The sequence below is a fragment of the Hyperolius riggenbachi genome, chromosome 7 (genome assembly GCF_040937935.1).
Source record: "Hyperolius riggenbachi isolate aHypRig1 chromosome 7, aHypRig1.pri, whole genome shotgun sequence".
Classification (NCBI taxonomy): Eukaryota; Metazoa; Chordata; class Amphibia; order Anura; family Hyperoliidae; genus Hyperolius; species Hyperolius riggenbachi.
The window spans coordinates 161,750,675-161,777,445 of NC_090652.1; the positions used below are offsets into that span (position 1 = coordinate 161,750,675).

Sequence of the window (26,771 nt, forward strand, 5' to 3'; positions counted from 1 at the left end):
CATACCTGTTCACTGCACCTGTGTGACAGCTGCACATTGTATTGTAATACCAGTCACCACATACCTGTTCACTGCACCTGTGAGACAGCTGCACATTGTATTGTAATACCAGTCACCACATACCTGTTCACTGCACCTGTGAGACAGCTGCACATTGTGTTGTAATACCAGTCACTGCACACATTTAACTGCACCTGTGTGACTGACCGCACGCTGTTTTATATACCAGTCCATGCATACCTGTTCACTGCACCTGTGTGACAGCCACACATTGTATTGTAATACCAGTCACTGCATACCTGTTCACTGCACCTGTGTGACAGCCACACATTGTATTGTAATACCAGTCACTGCATACCTTTATCTGTACCTGTGTGACAGCTGCACATTGTATTGTAATACCAGTCACTGCATACCTTTCACTGCACCTGTGTGACTGACCACACACTGTTTTATATAGCAGTCCGTGCATGCCTGTTCCCTGCACCTGTGTAATAGCTGCACATTGTATTGTAATACCAGTCACTGCATATCTGTTCATTGCACCTGTGTGACAGCTGTACATTGTATTGTAATACCAGTCACTGCATACCTTTAACTGCACCTGTGTGACTGACTGCATGCTGTTTTCTATACCAGTCCGTGCATACCTGTTCACTGCACCTGTGTGACAGCTGCACATTGTATTGTAATACCAGTCACTGCATACCTGTTCACTGCACTTGTGAGACAGCTGCACATTGTGTTGTAATACCAGTCACTGCACACATGTAACTGCACCTGTGTGACTGACCGCACGCTGTTTTATATACCAGTCCATGCATACCTGTTCACTGCACCTGTGTGACAGCCACACATTGTATTGTAATACTAGTCACTGCATACCTTTCACTGCACCTGTGTGACTGACCGCACACTGTTTTATATAGCAGTCCGTGCATGCCGGTTCCCTGCACCTGTGTAATAGCTGCACATTGTATTGTAATACCAGTCACTGCATATCTGTTCATTGCACCTGTGTGACAGCTGCACATTGTATTGTAATACCAGTCACTGCATACCTTTAACTGCACCTGTGTGACTGACTGCATGCTGTTTTCTATACCAGTCCATGCATACCTGTTCACTGCACCTGTGTGACAGCTGCACATTGTATTGTAATACCAGTCACTGCATACCTGTTCACTGCACTTGTGAGACAGCTGCACATTGTGTTGTAATACCAGTCACTGCACACATGTAACTGCACCTGTGTGACTGACCGCACGCTGTTTTATATACCAGTCCATGCATACCTGTTCACTGCACCTGTGTGACAGCCACACATTGTATTGTAATACCAGTCACTGCATACCTGTTCACTGCACCTGTGTGACAGCTGCACATTGTATTGTAATACCAGTCACTGCCTAACTTTATCTGCACCTGTGTGACAGCTACACATTGTATTGTAATACCAGTCACTGCATACCTTTCACTGCACCTGTGTGACTGACCGCACGCTGTTTTATATACCAGTCCGTGCATGCCTGTTCCCTGCACCTGTGTGATAGCTGCACATTGTATTGTATTACCAGTCCATGCATACTCTTTCACTGCACCTGTGTGACAGCCACACATTGTATTGTAATACCAGTCACTGCATACCTGTTCACTGCACTTGTGTGACAGCTGCACATTGTATTGTAATACCAGTCACTGCATACCTTTAACTGCACCTGTGTGCCTGACCGTATGCTGTTTTATATACCAGTCTGTGTATACCTGTTCACTGCACCTGTGTGACAGCCACACATTGTATTGTAATACCAGTCACTGCATACCTGTTCACTGCACCTCTGTGACAGCTGCACATTGTATTGTAATACCAGTCACTGCATACCTGTTCACTGCACCTGTGTGACAGCTGCACATTGTATTGTAATACCAGTCACCTCATACCTGTTCACTGCACCTGTGAGACAGCTGCACATTGTGTTGTAATACCAGTCACTGCACACATTTAACTGCACCCGTGTGACTGACTGCATGCTGTTTTATATACCAGTCCATGCATACCTGTTCACTGCACCTGTGTGACAGCCACACATTTTATTGTAATACCAGTCACTGCATACCTGTTCACTGCACCTGTGTGACAGCTGCACATTGTATTGTAATACCAGTCACTGCATACCTTTATCTGCACCTGTGTGACAGCTGCACATTGTATTGTAATACCAGTCACTGCATACCTTTCACTGCACCTGTGTGACTGACCGCACACCGTTTTATATAGCAGTCCGTGCATGCCTGTTCCCTGCACCTGTGTAATAGCTGCACATTGTATTGTAATACCAGTCACTGTATACCTGTTCATTGCACCTGTGTGACAGCTGCACATTGTATTGTAATACCAGTCACTGCATACCTTTAACTGCACCTGTGTGACTGACCGCACGCTGTTTTATATACCAGTTCGTGCATACCTGTTCACTGCACCTGTGTGACAGCCACACATTGTATTGTAATACCAGTCACTGCATACCTGTTCACTGCACCTGTGTGACAGCTGCACATTGTATTGTAATACTAGTCACTGCATACCTTTAACTACACCTCTGTGACTGCTGCACATTGTATTGTAATACCAGTCACTGCATACCTTTTACTGCGCCTGTGTGACTGACCGCACGCTGTTTTCTATACCACTCCGTGCATACCTGTTCACTGCACCTGTGTGACAGCTGCACATTGTATTGTAATACCAGTCACTGCCTCTCCACACCGGGATCTCATCTGGCTCTTCTCGGCTTCCTGCTCCACTGCGCATTTTTTACTCTGCAGGCAGGGGGGACACTGGGGGCATTAGGAGGGAGAGAGGGAGAAGTTTAATGACGGCGGCCATCCATGCCGCATACCGCATCCCCGGGCTGGTGCCTCGATCGTTTTTTTCCTCCTCTCTCCCCAGCAGCCGGGACCAAGGGGGGGGGGGGGGGGGCAGTGTGGGACAGCGGGAGGGCCCCCCATAATCGGGACTGTCCCGACGAAATCGGGATGGTTGGGGGCCCTGGAGAGAGGTTGCTGCAGAGATAGGAAAAGCTTAGTTAGGCTTTTGTTAGCTTGCTCCTTGCTGATATTTATTGCTAAAAAGCACCCCAAAACAGCTCTTTTGAGAGCTAATGTTCTTGTGATGAGTTTTTTTTTGTGTGTGTGTGGCCAACTGACACTTGCATATATAGCCCTGTCTGTCGCAGCTGGCCCTTGCTAATTGCTATACTGTGCCAGGCCCAGCACATTCAGTGCCTACCTTTTCACTGCACCACCTGACCTGTGTGACTGCTGCACTGCACATTGTATTGTAATACCAGTCACTGCATACCTTTATCTGCACCTGTGTGACTGACCGCACGCTGTTTTCTATACCAGTCCGTGCATACCTGTTCACTGCACCTGTGTGACAGCTGCACATTGTATAGTAATACCAGTCACTGCATACCTTTATCTGCACCTGTGTGACTGACCGCACGCTGTTTTCTATACCAGTCCGTGCATACCTGTTCACTGCACCTGTGTGACAGCTGCACATTGTATTGTAATACCAGTCACTGCACACCTGTTCACTGCACCTGTGTGACAGCTGCACATTGTATTGTAATACCAGTCACTGCATACCTGTTCACTGCACCTGTGTGACAGCTGCACATTGTATTGTAATACCAGTCACTGCATACCTTTAACTGCACCTGTGTGACTGACCGCACGCTGTTTTATATACTAGTCCATGCATACCTTTCACTGCATCTGTGACTGCACATTGTATTATACCAGCAGTCAGTGTATACCTTTCACTGCATCTGTGTGACTGCACAATGTATTAGTCAAGTCTGTGCATATCTTTCCCTTCATCCCCCCCAATATGGACAAAACAACAGGCAGATGTAGAGGCAGAGCCAGAGGCAGGCCACCCGGCAGGTCTGTTCGAGGTCGTGCTGACGTGATTTCGTGCGGACTTGGACCAAAGTACAGTGTTTAGAAGGCACGTGCCATCAACTCCCAAAATTGTCAGGACGTAGTTGACTATTTAACACAGAGGAGCCACATGAAGGCGTTCGTGGGATACACGCCAAGAAGGTTGATATTTGACTATCATGAATCATCTATGGGACAGGTGTACACAGTTATAGAACATACACAAATAAATAATATTACTGTATTTTTCAGAATATAACACGCACCTAGGTTTAGAGGACAAAAAAAAAAAAAACAGGTAAAAAATACTAAACCTGGTGCATCTATGGTCTAGGAGCATTTTGAAGATGGTCTCCTCCCAATTATTGTGTCCTCCTGTGTCCCCATATGTCCCCCATGTGTCCTTCTGAGTACCTGTATGTCCCCCATGTGTCCTTCTGTGTACCTGCCAGCATGGTGGCGTAGTTGTTAGCACACTCACCTTGCAGCAATGGGTTCCTAGTTCCCAGCCAGGGCCTAACTGCACGGAATTTGTATGTTCTTCCTGTGTCTGTGTGGGTTTCCTCCGGACACACATGTTTTCTCCCACACCCCAAAGACTTACAGCTAAGTGAATTGGCTTTACCCTAAAATTGGCCCTAGACTATTATGCATACACTACACGATACATACATAGACATATGATTATGGTAGATATTAGAGATGGCTTGAACCTCCGATTTTAGGTTCGCAAATCTCGAACGCGAACTTCCTCAAAAGTTCGCAAACCTGCAAACTTTGCGAACCGCAATAGACTTCAATGGGCAGGCGAACTTTCAAAACTTCAAACGCAAATTCTGGCCAAAAAAGTGATGGAAAAGATGTTTCAAGGGGTCTAACACCTGGAGGGGGGCATGGCGGAGTAGGATACACTCCAAAAGTCCCGGAAAATTATGGATTTGATGCAGAGCAGGGTTTTAAGGGCAGAAATCACATTGCAATGCTAAATTGGAGGCATAAAGTGCTTTAAAACATCTTGCGTGTGTATACATCAATCAGGTAGTGTAATTAGTGTACTGCTTCACACTGACAGACCAAACTCACTGTGTAACGCACCACAAACAGCTGTTTGTGTAGTGATGGCCGTGCTGGACTGGTGCACACCATGGCGAGAGTGCAGGCGATGGCGGTTTTCAAACAGATATGGTCGCCGGGTTGAGGTAGCTCGATGATAGAACAACAGTGACTGTCCAGCTGATCGAATTTGGTCTGTCCACAATGAAGCAACGACCTTATTATCTTGGATGTGCCCCCAACACACTCATATAGCCGGTCATTGCTTCATTGTGATATGCAAGCCCCTTCACCGTGGCAAGGTAAAGATCACGAAGGGGAATTGACACATGTACATGACTTTTGTTTTGTTGTTGCAGCCGCAGTGCAGCCAGAAAAATTAGGCAGGCATGTACACGCACCAGAATTTTTTTTTATTGTTTTTGTTGGCGGCCGCTGCTAGCAGTGGCCTTAAAAATTCAGGAATCCACCTGGAGTCCTGGACCCTGTTGGTGGTGGCGGAGAAGGCAGTCAAGCGGCCTGCAGGCAGAACTAATTCTAAAAGAAAGGAAGCGCTCTATAGTGCATTACCCAAGGATATGTTTTAATCGCAAATTAAAATTATACTCACAAGATGTGAATGATAAAATCGCTCATCAGCGGTACAGTCCACCGCTACACTCTCAGGCAGATGGGCAACAACGCGCTGTGGCCGGCAGCGCGTTCTCCGATACTCGGGGAAGCCGTCTCGTGGTGGGAGTGGGCGTGACTGTGGATTCAGCGTGCGTATAGCGTCATTACGCGTTTCGGCGCTCTGCGCCTTCATCAGATGATGCCTATACGCACTGGAGGCTGTCTATGTACGCTCCTGCAGCCGTCGTCATGGCTACTGGAGCGAAACAGTTTTTTTAAAAACAACTTTATTAGTGGCGAGCAATTGGGCGCACACTATGTTAGAAGAGAGCACTATGTTGCTCCCAATTGATATAAACAACACTGGGAGAACTGGATTCGCTGGCTCACAGCGCGCTGTTCACGGATATAAATACACTTCTATGTGATAAATACTAATTCAATAACACAACAAAAAGGCTTACATTTAAAATGTTATGATGCCACCTCTATCTGATTTCACCACATGGCTGCTAACAAGAAATAAAAATCCTTAAAGTACATACCATAAGCTCATATGTGGAAATTTTTAGCCTGGGTTATATCAGATGTCACGGATGGTTATATAGACTCTTTAAATCTTATAAAAATTAAACAATAGAATATCAAAATTATTAGGATTACAATCAAATTTGTCATATTTGAAATGAATACTTTAAAATGAAAGTAAAAATGGATAAAAATACATGAAAAATTTCTATATATGAGTTAGTTAATATGGGTTAGTATTCCTAAAAATGGTTATTATATGGATCATTTGGGGGGATGCTGCTCCCTGTGTAGTCACGTCCTGATGGAGGGGGGGGGGGGGGGCAGTGGAAGGGGAGAGGAGGAAGGGGGAGGGGGAGGGAGGGGGGCCAGTGAAAGGGGGGAGGGGGGAAGAGGGACGGGGGGGGGGGGGAGGAAAAAGGTGGGGAGGAAGGGAGGAACGGAAAAGGGGTATAAATCTGAGCAGTTACAAACTACTCTAGAGGAGTTCAAGGTCAAACCGCCCCGTCAGAGGGGATCGTCTTCAGAGTCTAAACTCCACGCTGACATGTCTTTTATTACACCTTACTCAGAGGCACACAAGAAAATCAAGAAAGTTTTAACACAGAATTGGGCTATCTTAAAACAAGACTCTATATTGAGGGACATAATTCCTGACCATCCGGGTGTGATTTTCAAAAAAGCGAGATCAATTAAGAACACCATCGCACCAAGTAATATAAGAAAAATCAAAGAAAAACCCAGAAGTATGTTCCCATCAATAGTAGGAAACTTTAGATGTCATATAAAAAGATGTGGTTGTTGCCCGTTCATGCAACACAGAGCAACTGAGGTGTTTGATGGCAGCCTATGTGTAAATAAGATTAAGGAATTTATTACATGTGGGAGCGACCACGTGGTGTATTTGCTGACTTGTGACTGCCCCAAAAAGTATGTGGGCAGAACTACTCGACCACTCAGACAGAGATTTGGGGAACACAAGCGTAACATCCTGGAGGGGGTTGAGAAACACACTGTCCCCCGTCATTTTAAAGAATGTCATAACTGTTCTGTTGAAACACTTAAGATTACAGGTTTGGAAATGATTCCAAAAAACCTCCATCGAAGAGAAAGATTTAGGAAACTATGCGAAAGAGAGACTTTTTGGATCTTCAAGCTAAATGCCCTTAAACCAAATGGCTTGAATGAAAGTTTGGAAGCCTCCACTTATTTGTAGCATTATATTGACGTTGATAGTATCTGACTTGAACTAGTTACTTTGATAAGCTAATAACATGTTTCCTTCTCTTTCTACAGCTACCCTATACCCTTAGCAGAATTCCACACTAGATGAGGGTGGTGAGTACCCGATAAGTTAGAAATGTCCATAGCAGGTGTCATACTAACCTTTCCAGCCCACCCCACCGCTGAAGAGTTAGTTCATCCTCTGTCCCATGATTGTAGGCCGCCGTACGACCTGTCCGGCTCCCTTACCCACGGCCCCCCTACTCTTAAGGGCTCTGAGTTGCATCATTTCCCCAACATGGACCTCTCCCTTATGGAGATAGCCTGCCTCCCTGAGTCTAAATTCCCTGGGTCCAATATCTACCCTTTCCCCCCCCCCCCCCTGCCCCCCCCCCCCATCCCCCTTTCCGTTCCTCCCTTCCTCCCCACCTTTTTCCTTTCCCCCCCCCCCCGTCCCTCTTCCCCCCCCCCCCCCCCTTTCACTGGCCCCCCCTCCCTCCCCCTCCCCCTTCCTCCTCTCCCCTTCCACTGCCCCCCCCCCCCTCCTTAAGGACGTGACTACACAGGGAGCAGCATCCCCCCAAATGATCCATATAATAACCATTTTTAGGAATACTAACCCATATTAACTAACTCATATATAGAAATTTTTCATGTATTTTTATCCATTTTTACTTTCATTTTAAAGTATTCATTTCAAATATGACAAATTTGATTGTAATCCTAATAATTTTGATATTCTATTGTTTAATTTTTATAAGATTTAAAGAGTCTATATAACCATCCGTGACATCTGATATAACCCAGGCTAAAAATTTCCACATATGAGCTTATGGTATGTACTTTAAGGATTTTTATTTCTTGTTAGCAGCCATGTGGTGAAATCAGATAGAGGTGGCATCATAACATTTTAAATGTAAGCCTTTTTGTTGTGTTATTGAATTAGTATTTATCACATAGAAGTGTATTTATATCCGTGAACAGCGCGCTGTGAGACAGCGCATCCAGTTCTCCCAGTGTTGTTTATATCAATTGGGAGCAACATAGTGCTCTCTTCTAACATAGTGTGCGCCCAATTGCTCGCCACTAATAAAGTTGTTTTTTAAAAAACTGTTTCGCTCCAGTAGCCATGACGACGGCTGCAGGAGCGTACATAGACAGCCTCCAGTGCGTATAGGCGTCATCTGATGAAGGCGCAGAGCGCCGAAACGCGTAATGACGCTATACGCACGCTGAATCCACAGTCACGCCCACTCCCACCACGAGACGGCTTCCCCGAGTATCGGAGAACGCGCTGCCGGCCACAGCGCGTTGTTGCCCATCTGCCTGAGAGTGTAGCGGTGGACTGTACCGCTGATGAGCGATTTTATCATTCACATCTTGTGAGTATAATTTTAATTTGCGATTAAAACATATCCTTGGGTAATGCACTATAGAGCGCTTCCTTTCTTTTAGAATTAGTTCCTCCTTGTCCAATACAAGTGGAGCAGCTCAGTGCATAGAGACCAAGGAGAAAAAGGATCTGTTTGAAAGCACTGATACTTCAGGAAAGGAGCGCAAGGTCATCGACTTTTTTCTTTGGGCCTGCAGGCAGAGATGCTGTGTGTGGGGACCGACTTAGTCTTAGGTCACACGGCGTGCAGGCAGAGATGATGTGTGTGTGGGGACTGACTTAGTCTTCAGGCAGGCAGTAGCCCTCCGGGATCCATGCCTCATTCATTTTGATAAAGGTGAAGGTGCGCTGAAGGTCCTTTCTGACAGGACGCTTGAGGCAGGGCAAGCCAGAAGTTGGATGGCAAATTGTGACAGCTCTGTCAGCCTTTACGGTCATAGGCCGTAAAGGCTGATTTGGCAACAGGACCAAGTACAGGAATCTTAGTAGCTTGATGTCACCTTCTGCTATAACAAAAAGAAGTAAATTATCTTCTTTTATTTACACCATCTTGTTTTTATAACCATGGATGCCTAGAACTAAGGATGAGAGTGGCCTGAAATGTAGAACTGGTGCCAAATTTATCTTGTATGGATTGATAAAGACAACCATTTTAAACCAGATGTTTTCTTAGCTGGCAACTGATGTTTCTTATGAACAACTATTATAAATATGTTCAAAATTACAGCTGTAGCTTAATTCTCTTTTTTATCTATTGTTGATTGACAGATAATTAAAACATGCTGATTCCATTTTCTTATTGGAGCTTTTGTAATGCTGTTATGGGTGCTCCTATTCTGTGTCACAAATGTAGTAAGAGCTGCACATTCCTCTATTTCAAAAGAAGGTATATATTCACTTAAGCATGTAATGTAATGTGAAATAGTTCACATTCATAAGCACATAAATACAATGAAAGATGTAAGTGCTGGACGAAATGGGTGGATGGACAAGGGTGGTTATCTTGTGGAAGATAATTCTCCTCAGCATTCTTGTGTCCTTAGATAGCAGCCCATTTGGGTGCTGAGAATGCAATTCCTTGTCATTTCTTGTCAGTAGAAACAGCTATGGACACACACCCAAGGAATATTTAATTTGTCAGTATTTTGTTATTTTCTTCAAAGCATGAAAAAAGTTACCTAAGCTGCGACGTATTCTTGTAACATTTGCAAGTACAGTATAAATACAGTAGGCAAAAAAGATGCTGAGATTTAAAAATAATTGTATAATTTATATTCATTAATATGTCTATTACACCAACTGGGTGCAAGGGCTTGCCACAAGCAGAAGTGGGAACTATTTATTTATACTACTAAAATGTTATACATGTCAAGATCTGGCTCTGGCATGAAGCAAGGAAACATTTGGAGACATTTTCAAGCAAGAATTTATTAATGTATCCATCTACTGCTGTGCACCTTCTTGCTGCAGTTAAATGCTTTAAAATTTCAATGCCAATGTATGTGCAGGACCTTTAATTGCAAGTTTTCACTGCCCTTAAAAAGCAGCCCAAGGGGAGGCCACTTGGCAAACCAAATGCTTCGCGGCATCAGTAGTTGTTGTAAAAACCCTCATTAGATGTGTTGGAAGGAGACAAGATAACAGCAGTCAGCTCACTTTGTGGAGTGTCTGGTGGATTTTCAAGTATATTGTATTGATGACCTGCTGACACAACAGTTGTTGCAAATTCACCTATGGGAAAGAATGTTGACCAGACCACACTATAGTCCATTTAGGAGAGTGTAATTTATGATAGTAATATCTTATACTACATTTTTTTACTTCTTGGCAGTGAAAGCTCCAAGTGAAGTTGAGCTTATGCTGCCCTGGACCTGATGCACAAATCTAGGGTTATATTGCCATACGCAGGCAGTGCACCACAATGTTACCAGTGCTAACGTCAGCAGAGTACCTCATGTGGCTAAATTAGCATCACCCGTGGTACAAGAGTAACACAACGTTGCTATGATAATGCACATTACATTACTTGTTTAACGCAATGTTCTTCTGGTGATGCACAGTATCATAGTAATGCTCATGTTACCCATGTACTGCTGGACACTTTAATAGTGCAATGCGAAGTACTCTGCAGCTGCTAATGGCAATATTACTGTAGGTTCGTGCTTGGCATTCAATTGTCTGGTTAATCAGTAAAAGGTAACTTTTATTGGTAACTAGCAGACCCAAGCTCGTTTAAAAATGGATCTAGGGTCTGCGTTTCTCGCCGCCGCCTGCCGCATGTTCTGCGCGCGCACCTGCACGTGCACAAGTGCGCGCATCCCGGACGCCCGCTCACTTGTCCGCCCGGCTCCATGGCCCCGTCCCTATTCTCCTGTCTCTGTGAGGCTGGGTTTGTTCTGCCCCCCCCCACCCTCCTGCAAAACTTTGTATAGGGCCCCCTCTTCCCTCGCTTTCTGCACAGGTAAACTGAGAACCAATGTTATTCATGTGGCTTGTGCACGCTTGAATGCGTTTTCCCCTTGCAGATAAAACAGACAGCAGGGAAGCACTGCATGCATTTTCTCTATCAATTACATTTGCTACTGTGATAAAACGTGCATGTTTTTACATATACAGACACACATGGTGTGCAGAAAACGCATATAGGAAAACGCACACAGAAAACTGGCAGACCAGTGTGCTTCCATCCTCAGCTTCTTATTACTCACTTTGTTCTCCTCAATGGAGCAGAACTCCAGCTCTGCAGATTCCTCCAGCATCACTACAGTACACAACACTTGGGGGTGGAGAGGCTGGGGACATGGCAATGTACACAATACCATGCTGTACACTGAATAGAGACTGTCTACAAAACTTTGTATGATTCCTTTTCGGTGGCTGAGCAGATGCAGTAATTAGAACAATTGTGAAGAGAGCAGAAAGCTTTTTCTCTCTGTGCCTTGAGTTGTCAGTCTCTCAGGACAGGGAAAAGAGACTTCTCAACCCACGGGGCCCACTGCAGCTTCTGGGTCTCCTGCAGCTGCATCCCTTGCAGGGTCTAATGTTACGCCCTTGCGAAAGAAGGGGGTGCATGGGGGAGGGGAGAAGAGATAGAAGCACAAGACAGCCTGGTGGGAGAAAGAAGTGGCAGAAATGACTATCATCAGGACTGCAGACTTCACCAGTGCTGTTTGGCAGGGGGGGGGGGGGGGGGGGGAGATGAGATAATAAATTGCCTGGAGCTTGCTTTTCTGCTCACTACAGAAGTCGGCTGTGAGCAAGTCATACAGGTGACTTGCTATTTTCCCTTATGTTGCCCGAATTATGAAAAAAGGTCCCATGTGGAAGAACACAGTGGTGGAGCACCACAGTGGCACCCCTAGCTATGACTACCCCCGGGGCTGTGAGCACCTGCAACCTTATGGTAGGTGCGTCACTGATGGGAGCTAAACAACAAGGCTATTACAGTGAACAACCACAAAACTGTGCCTCCTACAAAATAAATCCCCAGTCCCCCCACCCACTAATGCCAGGGTTCCTTGAGATCCAAAAACTATATCAAGGGTTCCTCCTTCAAAAGCTTGAGAAAGGCTGATCTAATAGCTTAGTTATCAGAGTGCTCATCTATGTGACACAAAGCTTCTGCGGCTAATAGTGCTGTTGTCACCTAATCTAAAGCAGCATAGTTGAAGGAGATAATAGCTCTGTAGGGGGAGCTGCTGCTGCTGCTTTACTTGCACTATTACACTGTTCACACTGTGGTGCATAAACTAAATTCTATAGGAAGATTGCAGTCTATGCCTCCACAGTTTCTGACTTTAAAGGCCAGTTTTCACTAGAGCGAATCTGCATGCGTTTTCTGCATGCCGATTCGCATAACCAATACAAGGGGATGGGGCTGATTCCACTTGTCAGGAATTCTGTGCGGTCTGCTGTGCAGAAAAAATCTGCACGGCAGAGCCGTCAGAATTCGCACGCCGCACATCAGCACGCAAATCGCCGCTGATGTAATGTAATAGGAAAACCGCAAGCATGTTAGTCTTGCGGTTTTCCCAGCGTTTCCGCGTGCATTTCCGCGTGAAAACCCATGTCAATGCTTGCCGGCATTGACACGGTTAATATCGCATAGCGATACAAACCAGGAGCGATTCCACGTGAAAATCCGCATGGAAGCGCGAACGAATCCACACCCGCATGCGGATTTGTTGACGCGTTTTCCGCGATGGGATCGCAACGCACAAGTGGAAACGGGCCCTAAATAATTGTTTTTCATTTGCTACTAAAGGAGCTTATAAAGCACAGCTAAACACAATATATGAAGCTCCTGCATCTGCACAGATCGAGGAAAACATGTGTTTTCACAATGCACTGCTATGGAAAAAACGCATACCAATGCGTACTAATGTACTAAATACTAATGCACACTAACGCATACCAACGCATTACATGTAAAAGGGTTCTAAGGGCCCTTTTACACTTAATGTGTTGGTATATGCGTTAGTACGCGTTGGTATGCATTTTTTCCATTGCAGTGCATTGTGAAAAAGATTTCAGTTAAAGGACCACTGTAGCAAAAAAAGTAGGCAGTTAAAATCTGACAGAACCAACAGGTTTTGGGCCAGTCCATCTCCTCATGGGGGATTCTCAGGGTTTTATTTGTTTTCAAAGCATTTCCTGAACAGCAGTTGCAAAGTCTAACGGACAAAAAAAGTGTGCAAGTGAATAGGGAGGTTGGCTGGTATCTTACTATTTTGGCAGTTAACTTCTTGCTGACCGCCCCACGCCGATTGGCGTGGAAGCGACGGCAGCCCCAGGACCGCTCCACGACGATTGGAGCTAGCAGAAGATTGCGCGGAGGTCCGCCTTCAGTCTCCCTGCGGCGATCATCGCTCGGAGACTGTTAAACGGCAAAACCACTGTCTAATTACCCCATACAGAGTTGCAATCTAAGGCAGCGCTGTACTGGGGACAGCCATGTGACACGGCTGTCCCCTCCATAGGCTGGGGAGTGATCGACTGTCATAGGCTGAAGCTAATTGGCTGGTGGGGGGAGGAAGGGAGGGGGAATAAAAAAACAAAAAAAGAGCACATTTTATTAAAAAATAAATACACTAAATACCTATTATAAAAAATGAACAACTGGGGAGCGATCAGACCCCACCAACAAAGAGCTCTGTTGGTGGGGAGAAAAGGGGAGGCGGGGGGGGGAAATCACTTGTGTGCTGAGTTGTGCGGCCCTGCAGCTAGGTCTTAAAGTTGCAGTGGCCATTTTAGTAAAAAAAAAATGTCCTGATCATTAGGGGGGGTTTAACACCGCGGTCCTCAAGTGGTTAAAGAGAAACCGTAACCAAGAATTGAACTTTACCCTAATCAATAGCTGATACCTCCTTTCCCATGAGAAAGCTGTTCCTTTTCTCAAACGGATCATCAGGGCTTTGTATGGCTGATTTTGTGGTGAAACCCCTCCCACAGTGTGATGGCAGCGCCTCACAGCACTGAGGTACTGATATCACACTGTGGGAGCCTTGTAGCATTGTGGGAAATAACAGCTGTTTCCAACTGCCAAAAAAGCAAGCAGCATCTCCTTCCAGTGACATCACCTGCCAGCAGTAAAAATGTCACCATGTGATACATTTCAGACTGTAAATCAGGGAGAGGAAAGCTTTTACAATGAGCAAACACTGACTAAATCATTTATACATAATTATTGTAAAAATTAAGCATTTTTTTATTACATTATTTTCACTGGAGTTCCTCTTTAAACTGCTGTTCAGGAAATGCTGTTGAAAACAAAGAAAACCCTGAGAATCGCCCATGAGGAGATGGACTGGCCCAAAACCTGTCGGTTCTATCAGATTTATGCATATGGTCCTTTAAAATGTGTATAGCGTCAACTGTGCCAATGAAAACCATGGGCATTACTTTGAAAATCAGTTTTATTTCAGTTATAACTGAAAGCAACTGATTAAGTATAAAAGGGGTCTTAGGGTCAACTGATTTTCAAAGTAATGCCCATGTATTCCTATGGCTTAGTTCCCACTATAGGCGCTTTAACTGAAAGCTTTTTCACAATGCATTGCTATGAAAAGTTAAAACGCATACGTTTTTCAACGTATAGTGTAAAAGAGGCATTACAGATTTTTATTTTTTTTTATTAGTATAATTGGGGGTCTATTGGAGGAATAGTCTTTATATCTTCAGAAGGATAGAAAAAGAAAACATTACATCAAAGAAAAAATACATGGTAATGACAGTGAAATTACACTATGACGGCAACTGACAAACATCATATTATTGAATAACAAAACAACAGACGAGCGAGCGCCTTTGTAGGCACCTATGTAGGTCAACTCCAAAACTAAGGCTGTGGTTTTCCCTTAAAAGTGCATACAAGGCAATAAGAAGACCTGCGGATGGGGGAGTCCTGGCAGGACCTTCAATGATGCTTTTGCCGAGGCACCTGTGAGAGAAGACGAACAGAAGAGCAGTGACATTGGGTCCAGAGGCCAACGCCGAGCGACGGGAGGCCATCGAGAATGGCAATGCCAGCAGGATCTGGGGTAAGTGCCTGGGGGCCTGCTGGCTCTAGCAGCCGATGTTGGGTGGGCCTACATCTACCGGAAAAGAGAGGCAGCAGCACTGTGTTGCTGTATGACAGCTCCATGGCACAAATACCTTTCATCACATCACTCGACATCGCATGGGGCACACGCCTGAGTTATGCTCTCTAGGCTCAGGTAAAACTAGCAATTGAAGTTGCCAGGAACTCCTGAGGCGATAAGAGGCTCACACGTATTGAGCTTCTCATCACCTCAAATTCCATATGGCCCAGTGTTTCTACAAAGCTCTCCCAGAATTCAAAGAAACGTTTAGTACGGATGTCCTTTTTGAGATGTGATATAGTTTTAATCTGAATTGTTGCAATGTCAGTGGAGTTGGAGAAATCCAGCTCTGTAATATAGTTTTCCAGGCTGCTGCAGAAATGATGGTGGCTAGTGATGATGGTAATGCGCTCATCTGTGTAATTTTCGTAGGCATGATTACAATCCTTATTGAAAAATCTTAGCCAAAATTGAAATTTCAACTCATCACTAATGTTTTGCTTCCCTTAGTGACCCTCACCCCTTCCATATTTGAGATACTAAATAAGGCCCACTCTGGTGTCATTGGAAAGTTGTAGCATAATTTACTGCCGATTATTATTTAGTATTTATATAGCACCAACATCTTCCACAGTGCTGTTCAGCGTATATTGTCTTGTCACTTAACTGTCCCTTAGAAGGGCTCGCAATCAAATGCCTACCATAGTCATATGTCTTTTTGTATTGTGTAGTGTATAAGTCGTAGTCTAGAGCCAATTTAAGGGGGAAGCCAATTAACTTATCTGTATGTTTTTGGGATATGGGAGGAAACTGGAGTGACTGGAGGAAACCCTCACAGACACGGGGAGAACATACAAACTCCATGCAAATAGTGCCCTGGCTTGAATTTGAACAGGGTACACATCACTGCAAGGCATGGGAGTTAACCAATACGCCACTATGCTGCCCGGAGCAAGAATCGCTTGAAGGCCAGAAAGTATGAGCTAGATCTGTATGGTCTGTGTTACATTTTAACAGGAATGCGAATCTGACAACTACCTCATCAGAAAGGATTTTTAGGGATAAATACAGGTATATGCATAGTGGTGCTGCTTTAAGAGCATTTCTCTAAGTATTGAGGCTGGAAGAATCTTCCATAAGTACTTAAAACGTTTGATCAAAGCATCCACTATGTGGTCCAATGAGATTCACCCACCTAGAGTATGAGAGGGGAACCCCAGCTGGAGCCTCACTAAATAACTAAATATAAATAAATAACTAAATATAAAACCAGTCCTCTGCGGCCCCAGACTTCATCCATCCTTTCAAAAATGTTTGCTATGGCCAATACAATAGCCCTTTACAGCCAGGCAAGATAGGTCTGGTAATCCACAGATAGATCTAAGTGAAGGTGTCACCGCAAATTGTAACCGCTGCCTTTCCATCTCTAGAGCCTATAGGCAGAAATTGGTGAGTAAGGATGAGCGAGCAAATCAGCCCCAATCTCTCTTTGCAAGATTCTCACAAAATTGGCAGTCAAGTTTTTTATGCAAAGTTTGCCATTCAGGAAGTATGAAACAAATAAGAATTGACGATTTTCACTCTGCCATGTATTAAGCCTCATACCCACGGTACAATTTTCCATCGGATCGACCAGTGATCTGATAAGAAATTGTATGGTGCGTAGACATCCAAATTGTTTCCAATAGATTTTGCTATTGATTTTGCGTTGATAAGTATCCAAAATTGATTGCAAAATCGATCACAATCCGATCGGACTGGTCGGAAATTATCTTATAGATCCATTGATCTGACGGAAAATTGTAACGTGTGGACTCTTTACACGGAGCTCTGCTAATACTTTGAGATCATGCCAGAAAAGCTGAAATTCCTGCTTCTTCTATTAGCCCTGACATTTTATGACACAATCACACCTGCTGCACTCATTTGGGCCTAATTTTTCTGCTAGTTAGTGTCAGAATTATAATGCCAGTTTCACACAACCTGATCGAAAGTTTGATGAAACTCTGTGAAAATCTGTGAACCTGCCAGTGACAATATCGCTCATCCCTTCCGGTGAGGACCTGTATCCCTCCAATAGTGGCATCTGGAAGTGAGATGTTTCAGAAGTAGTGGCTATAGGCATGAGCTTCTGTGCGTTATGGAAGAGATGGCAAATCAGGTCCTGGTGCTGATATATAGAGATGGCTACACAAGGAGGTACATTCAAAACCAACCCCAGCTAAAAGATGAAAGTAAGAAAATGTTACCCATATGGCAGCAAATACCGGCGACACACAGGCTGCTATAAAGGTGGAGACACCGCACACACAGCAGGGAGGGACTCTATACTGATGGAAGCATTGCTGCTACTGAAAGAAAGTGGGTGTGATTTTTGATGAAATAGGCATGTTTTGAGCATCCCATTGCAGGTAATCACACTTCTTCCTGTTAGAGCAGTTCGACAAGATCCTTGGAGAATATTTTGGGGATGACTTAGCAGCAACCGAGAGGCTCTACACTAGGCTTCCTCAACCAGGGTTCCTTGAATACTCTGCAAGGATTCCCTGGCATTTTCCCCTATCATGGGGAATGAGGGAAGCGTATAGGTCACGCTATAATCAGGGCCGGATTTCTGGGAAGGTCACAGAGGCCGGACCGCATGCGGAACGGACGGAACGGATGCACGGCATAGCAATGAAAGTCTATGCGTCCGTTCACATGCGTCCGTTTCGTCCGGACCGGAGCCGGACCGGATCCGGACTCCGGCATAAGATCCAACATGCGCTATTTTTTGGTCCGGCTCCTCCGGCAGACGTATCCGAAGCGGAGCCGGACTGTTGCATCCGGCCAATACAAAACAATGAGAACCGGAGAGCGCACAACACACTGGCTATAAAAACCGGACGTTCTACCCCACTTCCTATGCTTTTCTAGTGGCCATTTTGGATGGGGACCACATGGGCCCAGCGTTCACTAGAGTTGGGCCAAACCTCCGATTTTAGGTTCGCGAACCGGGTTCGCGAACTTCCGCGGAAGGTTCGGTTCGCGTTAAAGTTCGCGAACCGCAATAGACTTCAATGGGGATGCGAACTTTGAAAAAAAAAATAATTATGCTGGCCACAAAAGTGATGGAAAAGATGTTTCAAGGGGTCTAACACCTGGAGGGGGGCATGACGGAGTGGGATATACGCCAAAAGTCCCCAGGAAAAATCTGGATTTGACGCAAAGCAGCGTTTTAAGGACAGAAATCATATTGAATGCTAAATGACAGGCCTAAAGTGCTTTAAAACATCTTGCATGTGTATACATCAATCAGGTAGTGTAATTAAGGTACTGCTTCACACTGACACACCAAACTGTTCACTGAACAGAACAGGTATGCAGTGGCGGGTCCACTGAACAGAACAGGTATGCAGTGGTGGGTTCACAGAACAGGTATGCAGTGGTGGGTTCACAAAACAGGTATGCAGTAGCAGGATCACTGAACAGGTATGCAGTGGTGGGTGGGTTCACAGAACAGGTATGCAGTGGCAGGATCACTGAACAGGTTTGCAGTGGTGGGTGGGTTCACAGAACAGGTATGCAGTGGTGGGTTCACAGAACAGGTATGCAGTGGCAGGATCACTGAACAGGTATGCAGTGGTGGGTTCACAGAACAGGTATGCAGTGGCAGGATCACTGAACAGGTATGCAGTGGTGGGTGGGTTCACAGAACAGGTATGCAGTGGTGGGTTCACAGAACAGGTATGCAGTGGCAGGATCACTGAACAGGTATGCAGTGGTGGGTTCACAGAACAGGTATGCAGTGGCAGGATCACTGAACAGGTATGCAGTGGTGGGTGGGTTCACAGAACAGGTATGCAGTGGTGGGTTCACAGAACAGGTATGCAGTGGCAGGATCACTGAACAGGTATGCAGTGGTGGGTGGGTTCACAGAACAGGTATGCAGTGGCAGGATCACTGAACAGGTATGCAGTGGTGGGTGGGTTCACAGAACAGGTATGCAGTGGCAGGATCACTGAACAGGTATGCAGTGGTGGGTGGGTTCACAGAACAGGAATGCAGTGGCAGGATCACTGAACAGGTATGCAGTGGTGGGTGGGTTCACAGAACAGGTATGCAGTGGCAGGATCACTGAACAGGTATGCAGCCAGGAAAAGCTAAGCCTAACTAATCTTTTCCTATGAGAGACAGACAGCAGCTCGCCCTACTCTCTCTAATGCAGGCACACGAGTGGCCGTAATGGCCGCCGCTGCCTGCCTTATATAAGGGGGGTGGGGCTCCAGGGGCTAGTGTAGCCTAATTGGCTACACTGGGCCTGCTGACTGTGATGTAGAGGGTCAAAGTTGACCCTCATAGTGCATTGTGGGGCGAACCGAACTTCCGGAAACGTTCGCCTGCGGGAGGCGAACGCGAACCACCGAAGTTCGCCGGGAACCGTTCGCCGGCGAACCGTTCGGCCCATCTCTAGCGTTCACAGAGTGGAGCAGCAGGGATTTCATGCTTGGCAGCAACATGTCTGATGATATGTCTGATAACGAGGAGGTGAGGCCTTCTCCCCACATAGTAGTAGGTGAACAACAGGAAGGAGAGAATTCCCAGGTACGAGTAAAAAATGACTGGATCCATGGTCCCAACTGCAGTCTCTGTATCCACGGATGGTCTCCACACGTCCACCTGTCTCCAACAATGACCCCAGAGCTTCTGCTGACCTCCCAGACCCCAGGTATTTACAGGTTGTTATCTCTTTAAGAAACCGGATCCGGACCGCAACCGTGTTCATACCGCACGGAAAACGGATGCAAACGGACCGGATCCGGACCTGATCCGGATAGGAACCGTACGGATTAGGTCCGGTCCGGATCCGGTGCGGTCCGGACATCCGTTCCGGTTTTTACAAAACCGCAAGTGTGAACGGGGCCTAAGAGGTCACATGTCAAAGTAAATCACCTCTCCTGCTTTGCTCTGGTCTGCCTGAATTCCAGAGATCCCTGCATCTCTCTTACTTGTGCAAAGTGTGTGGTATGGCAGTCAGCATCTGCTGTCACCTGTATGATGAGAGGGGACAAACAATCTGCTGTGAGAAGAAAAATATATGGGCTCAAGTAGCAGAACTCTTGAGTTCCGATTACTTTTTTTCATGCAGCACGCATTCACGGGCAGGAATTAGCAGCTCTCCCCCTCCCTGACTGATGTTATTTTATTACTAGTAGGTCAGTGCTGTTAAAGACCTCAGATCTGTTAAATGTATGGCTTTTTTTTCTCCTAGAGAATGACAACAACATTCTTTGTGCTACAGTTTAACTCTTTCCTGGCTTTTTTTGCCAGCATTGTACTGTTAGCCATCGGTGAAAGCAGGATGTTTTGAAACAGAATGACACCTGTGTTACATTTATTTACATTTACAAAACAATCAATGCATCTCCTGCTGACTGTATATATAGCTGTGTGCCTAACTTCTTGTATACAGTAGCAAAGTCTGAAGATGGCTCATTGACCAAAGGCTCACTGTTTTTCTTTTGGTTAGCCAATAAAAAGTGTTATTCTGTTACAAAACTTCTTGCTGACTGATTAAGATCTGTCTTAAGTGCTAAATTGTCACTGTGTAAAGTACACCTGAGCTTATTCTGGGTACACACAATGCAATTTTCTGACAGCTTTACTGTCAGATCGACTATTTCCAACACGTCCGATCTGCTTTCCAATCAATTTTCTGAATGATTTTTCATAGAAGTGAACAGCAAATTGATCGAAGAATTGAAATTAGATCAGACATGATGGAAATAATGGACCTGACAGTAAATCTGTCAGAAAATTGCATCATGTGTACCTAGCATTACACTACATCTATGGCAGTGTGTGTAGTGTCGGATCCTTCTACTTACCTGTTCTCTGTTTTTGATGGGCTTCTCTGCATTGTGCTACACTGTACCCTATTTGTGGCTCTGACAAGTGGCAAGTAGCACAGAGGACAAAGAAGCAGCGCTGTCCACTGGGGCTCCTTGTGATTTTGCACTCCTGTATGCATGTGCACAGGAGCCGAGGGAGTGTTATGGGTATGTGTACTTGACAAGTGCTGCTGAGTGCTCATACATGAGCATCATTTCTGAAGTATGCAAGCCCAGAACACTATCGCCTGCTGTGCATGCAGACAGGAGCGCAAAATTACATGGAGTGGACAGAGCATGCACTGCTTCTTTGTTGAACGGGGCAAAGCAGCAAAACAGAGGGGGGCCCGTTCAAACTAGTCAGAGTTGGACAGAATGGGGGGCGGTTGGTGACAGCCAGCCTAGGGCGCTGGAAAGTACAAATCCGGCCCTGGCTATAATAGGGGGTACAGAAAAATAAAATACACTTAATTTGGAGTCAGACTAATCATGAGCACAAAATAAAGCACTACAATACGGAGACAGTATAATGAGGGGCACTATAAAAGGAGTAGTATAAAAAAGAGTACTGTTATAGGGGTGCACTATAATTGTGGGAACTATAGTAAGAAACTCAAACTAGTGCTACTACAATAGGGAAAGTATAAGGAAATATGGACTGGATGACTAAACAAAAAGACTGTAAAAATAAACAGCCACACCCACTTTTAAGGACCATGCCTCCTGCAAAATAAATGCCTGAGTTCCTTGAGATCTAAAAATTATTTGAAGGGTTTCTCCAGGGTAAAAAGGCTGAGAAAGGCCTGTCTAGAAAGTGAAAAGAAGTCACACAGGCATGTAATTGGCTAAGGAACGTGCCTGTGTGCTCCACTCATGCTTAACTACTTGGAGACCGCCTCACGCCAACGGGCGTGACCGCGGCGGCAGCCCCAGGACCGCCTAACACCAATCAGCGTCAGGTCCTGGAGCTGGCTTGTGCAGGAGATCGCACGTAGGTTGCGTGCGCATCTCCTGCTTGGAAGGCGGAGCTCCGCCTTCAGTCTCCCAGCGGCGATCGCCACTCGGGAGACTGTTAGACGGCGAAATCCTTGTCTATAAACCTTGTGCACGGCTGTCCCTCCATTGGCTCAGGAGTGATAGGCTGTCATAGGCTGAAGCCTATGACAGCCTCTCACAGTGATTGGCTGGTGGGGGGAGGGAGGGGATAAAAAAATAAATAGCAAAAAATATCACAAAAATACACATAAATATTTATAAAAAAAAAATAAACATCTGGAGGGACAATCAGACCCCACCAACAGAAAGTTCTGTTGGTGGGGAGAAAAGGGGGGAGGGGGATCACTTGTGTGCTGAATTGGCCGGCACTGCAGCTTGGCCTTAAAGCTGCAGTGGCCCAATTAACAAAAAATTGCCTGGTCTTTAGGGGGGTTTAGTACTGTGGTCCTCAAGTGGTTAAAAGGGTAGTAAAGTGACACAAAATATAATAATGCAGAAATGTCGTAGAAAACTACGTGGGGCACGCGTGTATGAACAGTGCAATGTGCCCGGAGCAGCGGAGGGACAAGCACAGGCCACAGACAGATAATGTATATTTTGCACGGAGCACTGAGGGGACATATTTCATTAGGGGGGACAGTGTCAGAGGTTTCATCACGTTCGTCGATTGTCACAAAATTGCACGCCATTCCCACCATGCGCCCAATCGAGCAAGGTGGCCCAACATCTTGCAGCATGCACAATGGACAATGCGACCAATTTTCATCCCAAAATTGGTCACATTGTCGGTTGTGCATGCACTTGGTGGCACCGATTGTCATCCAATTCGATTATAATAATCGAATCTGATGGTGGATCGGCCGCCAAGTCGCCTGATGTATGGCAGCCTTCAGTCTTCAACAATATTCTGATTACTTCAGGTACAAAGTTACAGACAGAGCAGTAGACTTTGCAGACTATCCCTTTCAGCCAGCCCTCTGAAGACATTCCTTAGATTCACACACAGGCTTGTGACCTTATGGTGTCTGTGTGAGAATCCGCTTAGCTGCCTGTGCAGGCAGGCAGCTTTTTGACCATTGTTTGGGTTTGCATGCTGCAGGACTCTGGAAAGAAGAGGTTCTGTCAGTTTTGCAGCTTGTGCTTGCTGAGGAATTTGCATACGTTGTCATGCAAATTGCCTGGCCGCATTCATTGGAGGCGTGTACTATAAGTACTATGTCTTTCCCACAATGCTGGGCTGGTCATAAGGAGTCTTTCTGTGAAACACTCTGGAGAGTGTCAGCCATGCTCTTTGTTTGAAGATCAGCTTAGAGTAATTCCTGGAAACTGTGCTAGGCAGATTCCCTAATGCAGTTAGGATTGTTTATCTGTTTGTTTGCTCTGTTGCTGTTGTCCTGTCCCAGCGGTGGTCGACAGAAAATGGTTCTGATCTCTGTTCTTGGAGTATAGCTGGTGCAGCGGTTGCTACCAGCTATCTCTTCTGTTCTGTCTCCTGGGATCGCGCTAGCCACTTTTCGCTAGCGCTGTGGATCCTTCTGTTTTGTCTCCTGGGATCGCGCTAGCCACTTTTCGCTAGCACTGTGGATCCTTCTGTTCTGTCTCCTGGGATCACGCTAGCCACTTTTCGCTAGCGCTGTGGATCCTTCTGTTCTGTCTCCTGGGATCGCGCTAGCCACTTTTCGCTAGTGCTGTGGATCCTTCTGTTCTGCTACTCTGTACCTGGATCGCACTCGCTTCGCGCTAGTGCTGTGGATCCTTCTGTTCTGTCTTCCTGGATCGCGCTAGCCACTTTCGCTAGTGCTGTGGATCCTATCTCTCGCTTGTCCCTGTTTTCGTGTGTCTGTCTTGTCTGCTACGACCGCTTGCTGAAGGCTTGGTGAGGTAACCGTTAAGCAAGCGTTTGCGTCCTCTGTTTCTTGTTTGTCTGTCGATGGTTAGTTAGGCGTGCTTGTCTCTATTGTGCTTATCACGTGGAGACCGCGCATAACCGCGTGCACTGTTGCGAATGAGTGCGGTGTTCGCGGTTAGCTAGCGTTTGTTATTTTCTGCACCTCCTCATTGTATGATTTGCTGTGCCTTTGCTAACCTCGTATTCTGTTCTGATCTGCCTTGTGTCACGTCTGGCGATCGCACCTCTCGCAATCGCGTTCCTGTTTCATATCTGCTGTTGTGTGTGCACTGTCGCGGGGTGCCGACTAGGTTGGCGCACACACATACAACCTGTCCCTTTGCTCGTCTCATTCGCAATCGCCTCTCTTGCGATTGCGTTCTGTGCTTCGTACAATTCCTGTCTGGCATTTGTGGAGGTACAGAGGATTGGTTCCTCTGCACTCCCCAGCGCCATCTGCCGACAGGAATTTTCCCTCTACGGGTGCGTAGCACCTTTTGCTGGGTGCCTGCAAATATACGCTTGTGGAGGATTTCCGCCGTGTCAGCGCACGCGTTGTGCGCTGATCACGGAGAAAGTTCCACAATCGTTACAGTCTGATTATGGACACAGTGGAGAAGGTAATAGCAATCTGTATTACATGTCTGGAGATCAGAGTGATCGGTGATCTGTCTGGAATCGACAGGAAATATCCAAATGGACAAATGTATGGGTATCTTCATAAATATAAACACCAGAAACTACAATTTCAAATTGTTCATTTGATTTATAAATGTATCCTAAAATAAAATAAAATCTTAAAAACAAGTACACAGCAAGAGGATATAGATCAGTGCAGATTAGTAGTCAGATACATGTAGATGTAGCTCAGTCCGTTCAAAGAAAAATAATTGTTCTCAATCTAATTGAACTTCTTGCTTTCTCGTGCTAAATGATTCTGTTAGAAGCTTTGGTTACTAAACTGCTGTGTATGTGTAACCATCCTGGGATTTGCATAAAGTTTGCATAAAGGTGGCCATACACTGGCCCGATTTGCGACCGTTTCGACAGCAGATTCGATCACTGGGATCGAATCTGCTGCCAATCGTTCATGCTACACGCCAAATTGCGATCCATTCCGTCCGATCCCGTCGATCGCGCCGTGCGGAAAATAACCGTCGATCGCCCGCGGGTAAAGAGCGCATCGCTAGCGGTGTTCGAGTGCCCGACGACCGACGCAATAGAGCCGCATACATTACCTGCTCCGCCGGCGCGACTCCCGGGTCTCCGCTGTTCTCCGTCTCCGCTCTGGTCTGCTCTGGTCTCCGGCATGCTTCCCTTCTTCCTGTCCCGGCAGGAAGTTTAAACAGTAGAGGGCGCTCTACTGTTTAAACTTCCCCCAGACAGGAAGAAGGGAAGCATGCCGGAGACCAGAGCGGAGATGGAGAAGAAGAGCGGTGACCGGGGGCAGTCGCACCAGCGGAGCAGGTAATGTATGCGGGCGGGGGGAGCGGCGGCAGCACCACCACAACAGATTGTGATCGGTTTCACGCTGAAATCGGTTCACAATCTGTTTGCAGTAAAGGTAGCCATACGATCCCTCTCTGATCAGATTCGATCAGATAGGATCTGTCTGTTGGTCAAATCTGATGGCAAATCGACCAGTGTATGGCTACCTTTAAGGTGGCCATACACTGGCCTGATTCGCGGCCGTTTCGACAGCAGATTCGATCCTGGGATCGAATCTGCTGCCAATCGTTTGCGCTAAACGCACCCGCCGATCCGATTTCCTCCCGAAATCGGATCGGTCCGTCGATCGCGCCGTGCGGGAAATTACCCTCGATCGCCCGCGGGTAGGGAGCGCGTCGCTAGCGGCGGCCGATCCGATCAGGTATACATTACCTGACGCTGGCTCCCGGGCGTCTTCTCCGCATCTTCTCCGCGCTGCACCCGCTCCATCCCGGCGCTTCCTGTCACTGCAGTGACCAGGAAGTTCAAATAGAGGGCGCTCTATTTGAACTTCCTGGTCACGGAGTGACACAGGAAGCGCCGGGATGGAGCGGGTGCAGCGTGGAGAAGATGCGGAGAAGATGCCCGGGAGCCAGCGTCAGGTAATGTATGCGCGGGGGGGGGGGGGGAGGGACAGGCGGCAGCGGCGGCTCCACAGATTGTGATCGGTTTCAGGCTGAAATCGATTCACAATCTGTTTGCAGTAAAGGCAGCCATACGATCCCTCTCTGATCAGATTCGATCAGATAGGGATCTGTCAGCTGGTCGATCTAATAGCAAATCGACCAGTGTATGGCTACCTTTAGTGTTCAAACTGTCATTGTTCCTGACTTTCTGTAACTTTGGGTCACTCTTCCCCATCCCCCATGCACACTGAGCAGGAATGAGGAGGAACAGGCACACTTGCCCATTGAACACCAATGATGGCCAGGTGCAGTGACTGCACTTTGGTTGGGGGATAATATGCAGCATGTTGGGGTATTTTTTTGTATCTATAATGACACAAGTGATACCTGGGGCAATTGTTGCAGTTTATATGTGGGGTGATTGCTGTGTGTCATATGTGGGGTAACCAGGGTCGGACTGGGACACTGGGGGCCCACCAAAGAAATTTCAACCTGGGGCCCACACATCCCATGATTGCAGTGAAAAAAGGGCAGGACCATGCACCAGAAGGTGGGCGTGGT

At 46.2% G+C, this 26,771-nt stretch overlaps 2 protein-coding genes across 2 annotated transcripts in view; both read left to right on the forward strand.

Moving 5' to 3' along the window:
- Nucleotides 1-15,224: 15,224 nt before the first annotated feature.
- The window catches only part of LOC137525710 (hemoglobin larval subunit beta-1-like), a 34,337-nt gene continuing 22,790 nt past the window's right edge, over nucleotides 15,225-26,771 (forward strand). Inside the window, exon 1 of the mRNA XM_068246878.1 lies at nucleotides 15,225-15,300. The gene's annotated coding sequence lies outside the window, so the exon portion shown is untranslated. The remainder of the gene's footprint in view (nucleotides 15,301-26,771) is intronic.
- LOC137525711 (hemoglobin larval subunit beta-1-like) overlaps nucleotides 15,226-26,771 on the forward strand; it is a 113,461-nt gene continuing 101,915 nt past the window's right edge. The window contains exon 1 of the mRNA XM_068246882.1: nucleotides 15,226-15,300. The gene's annotated coding sequence lies outside the window, so the exon portion shown is untranslated. The remainder of the gene's footprint in view (nucleotides 15,301-26,771) is intronic.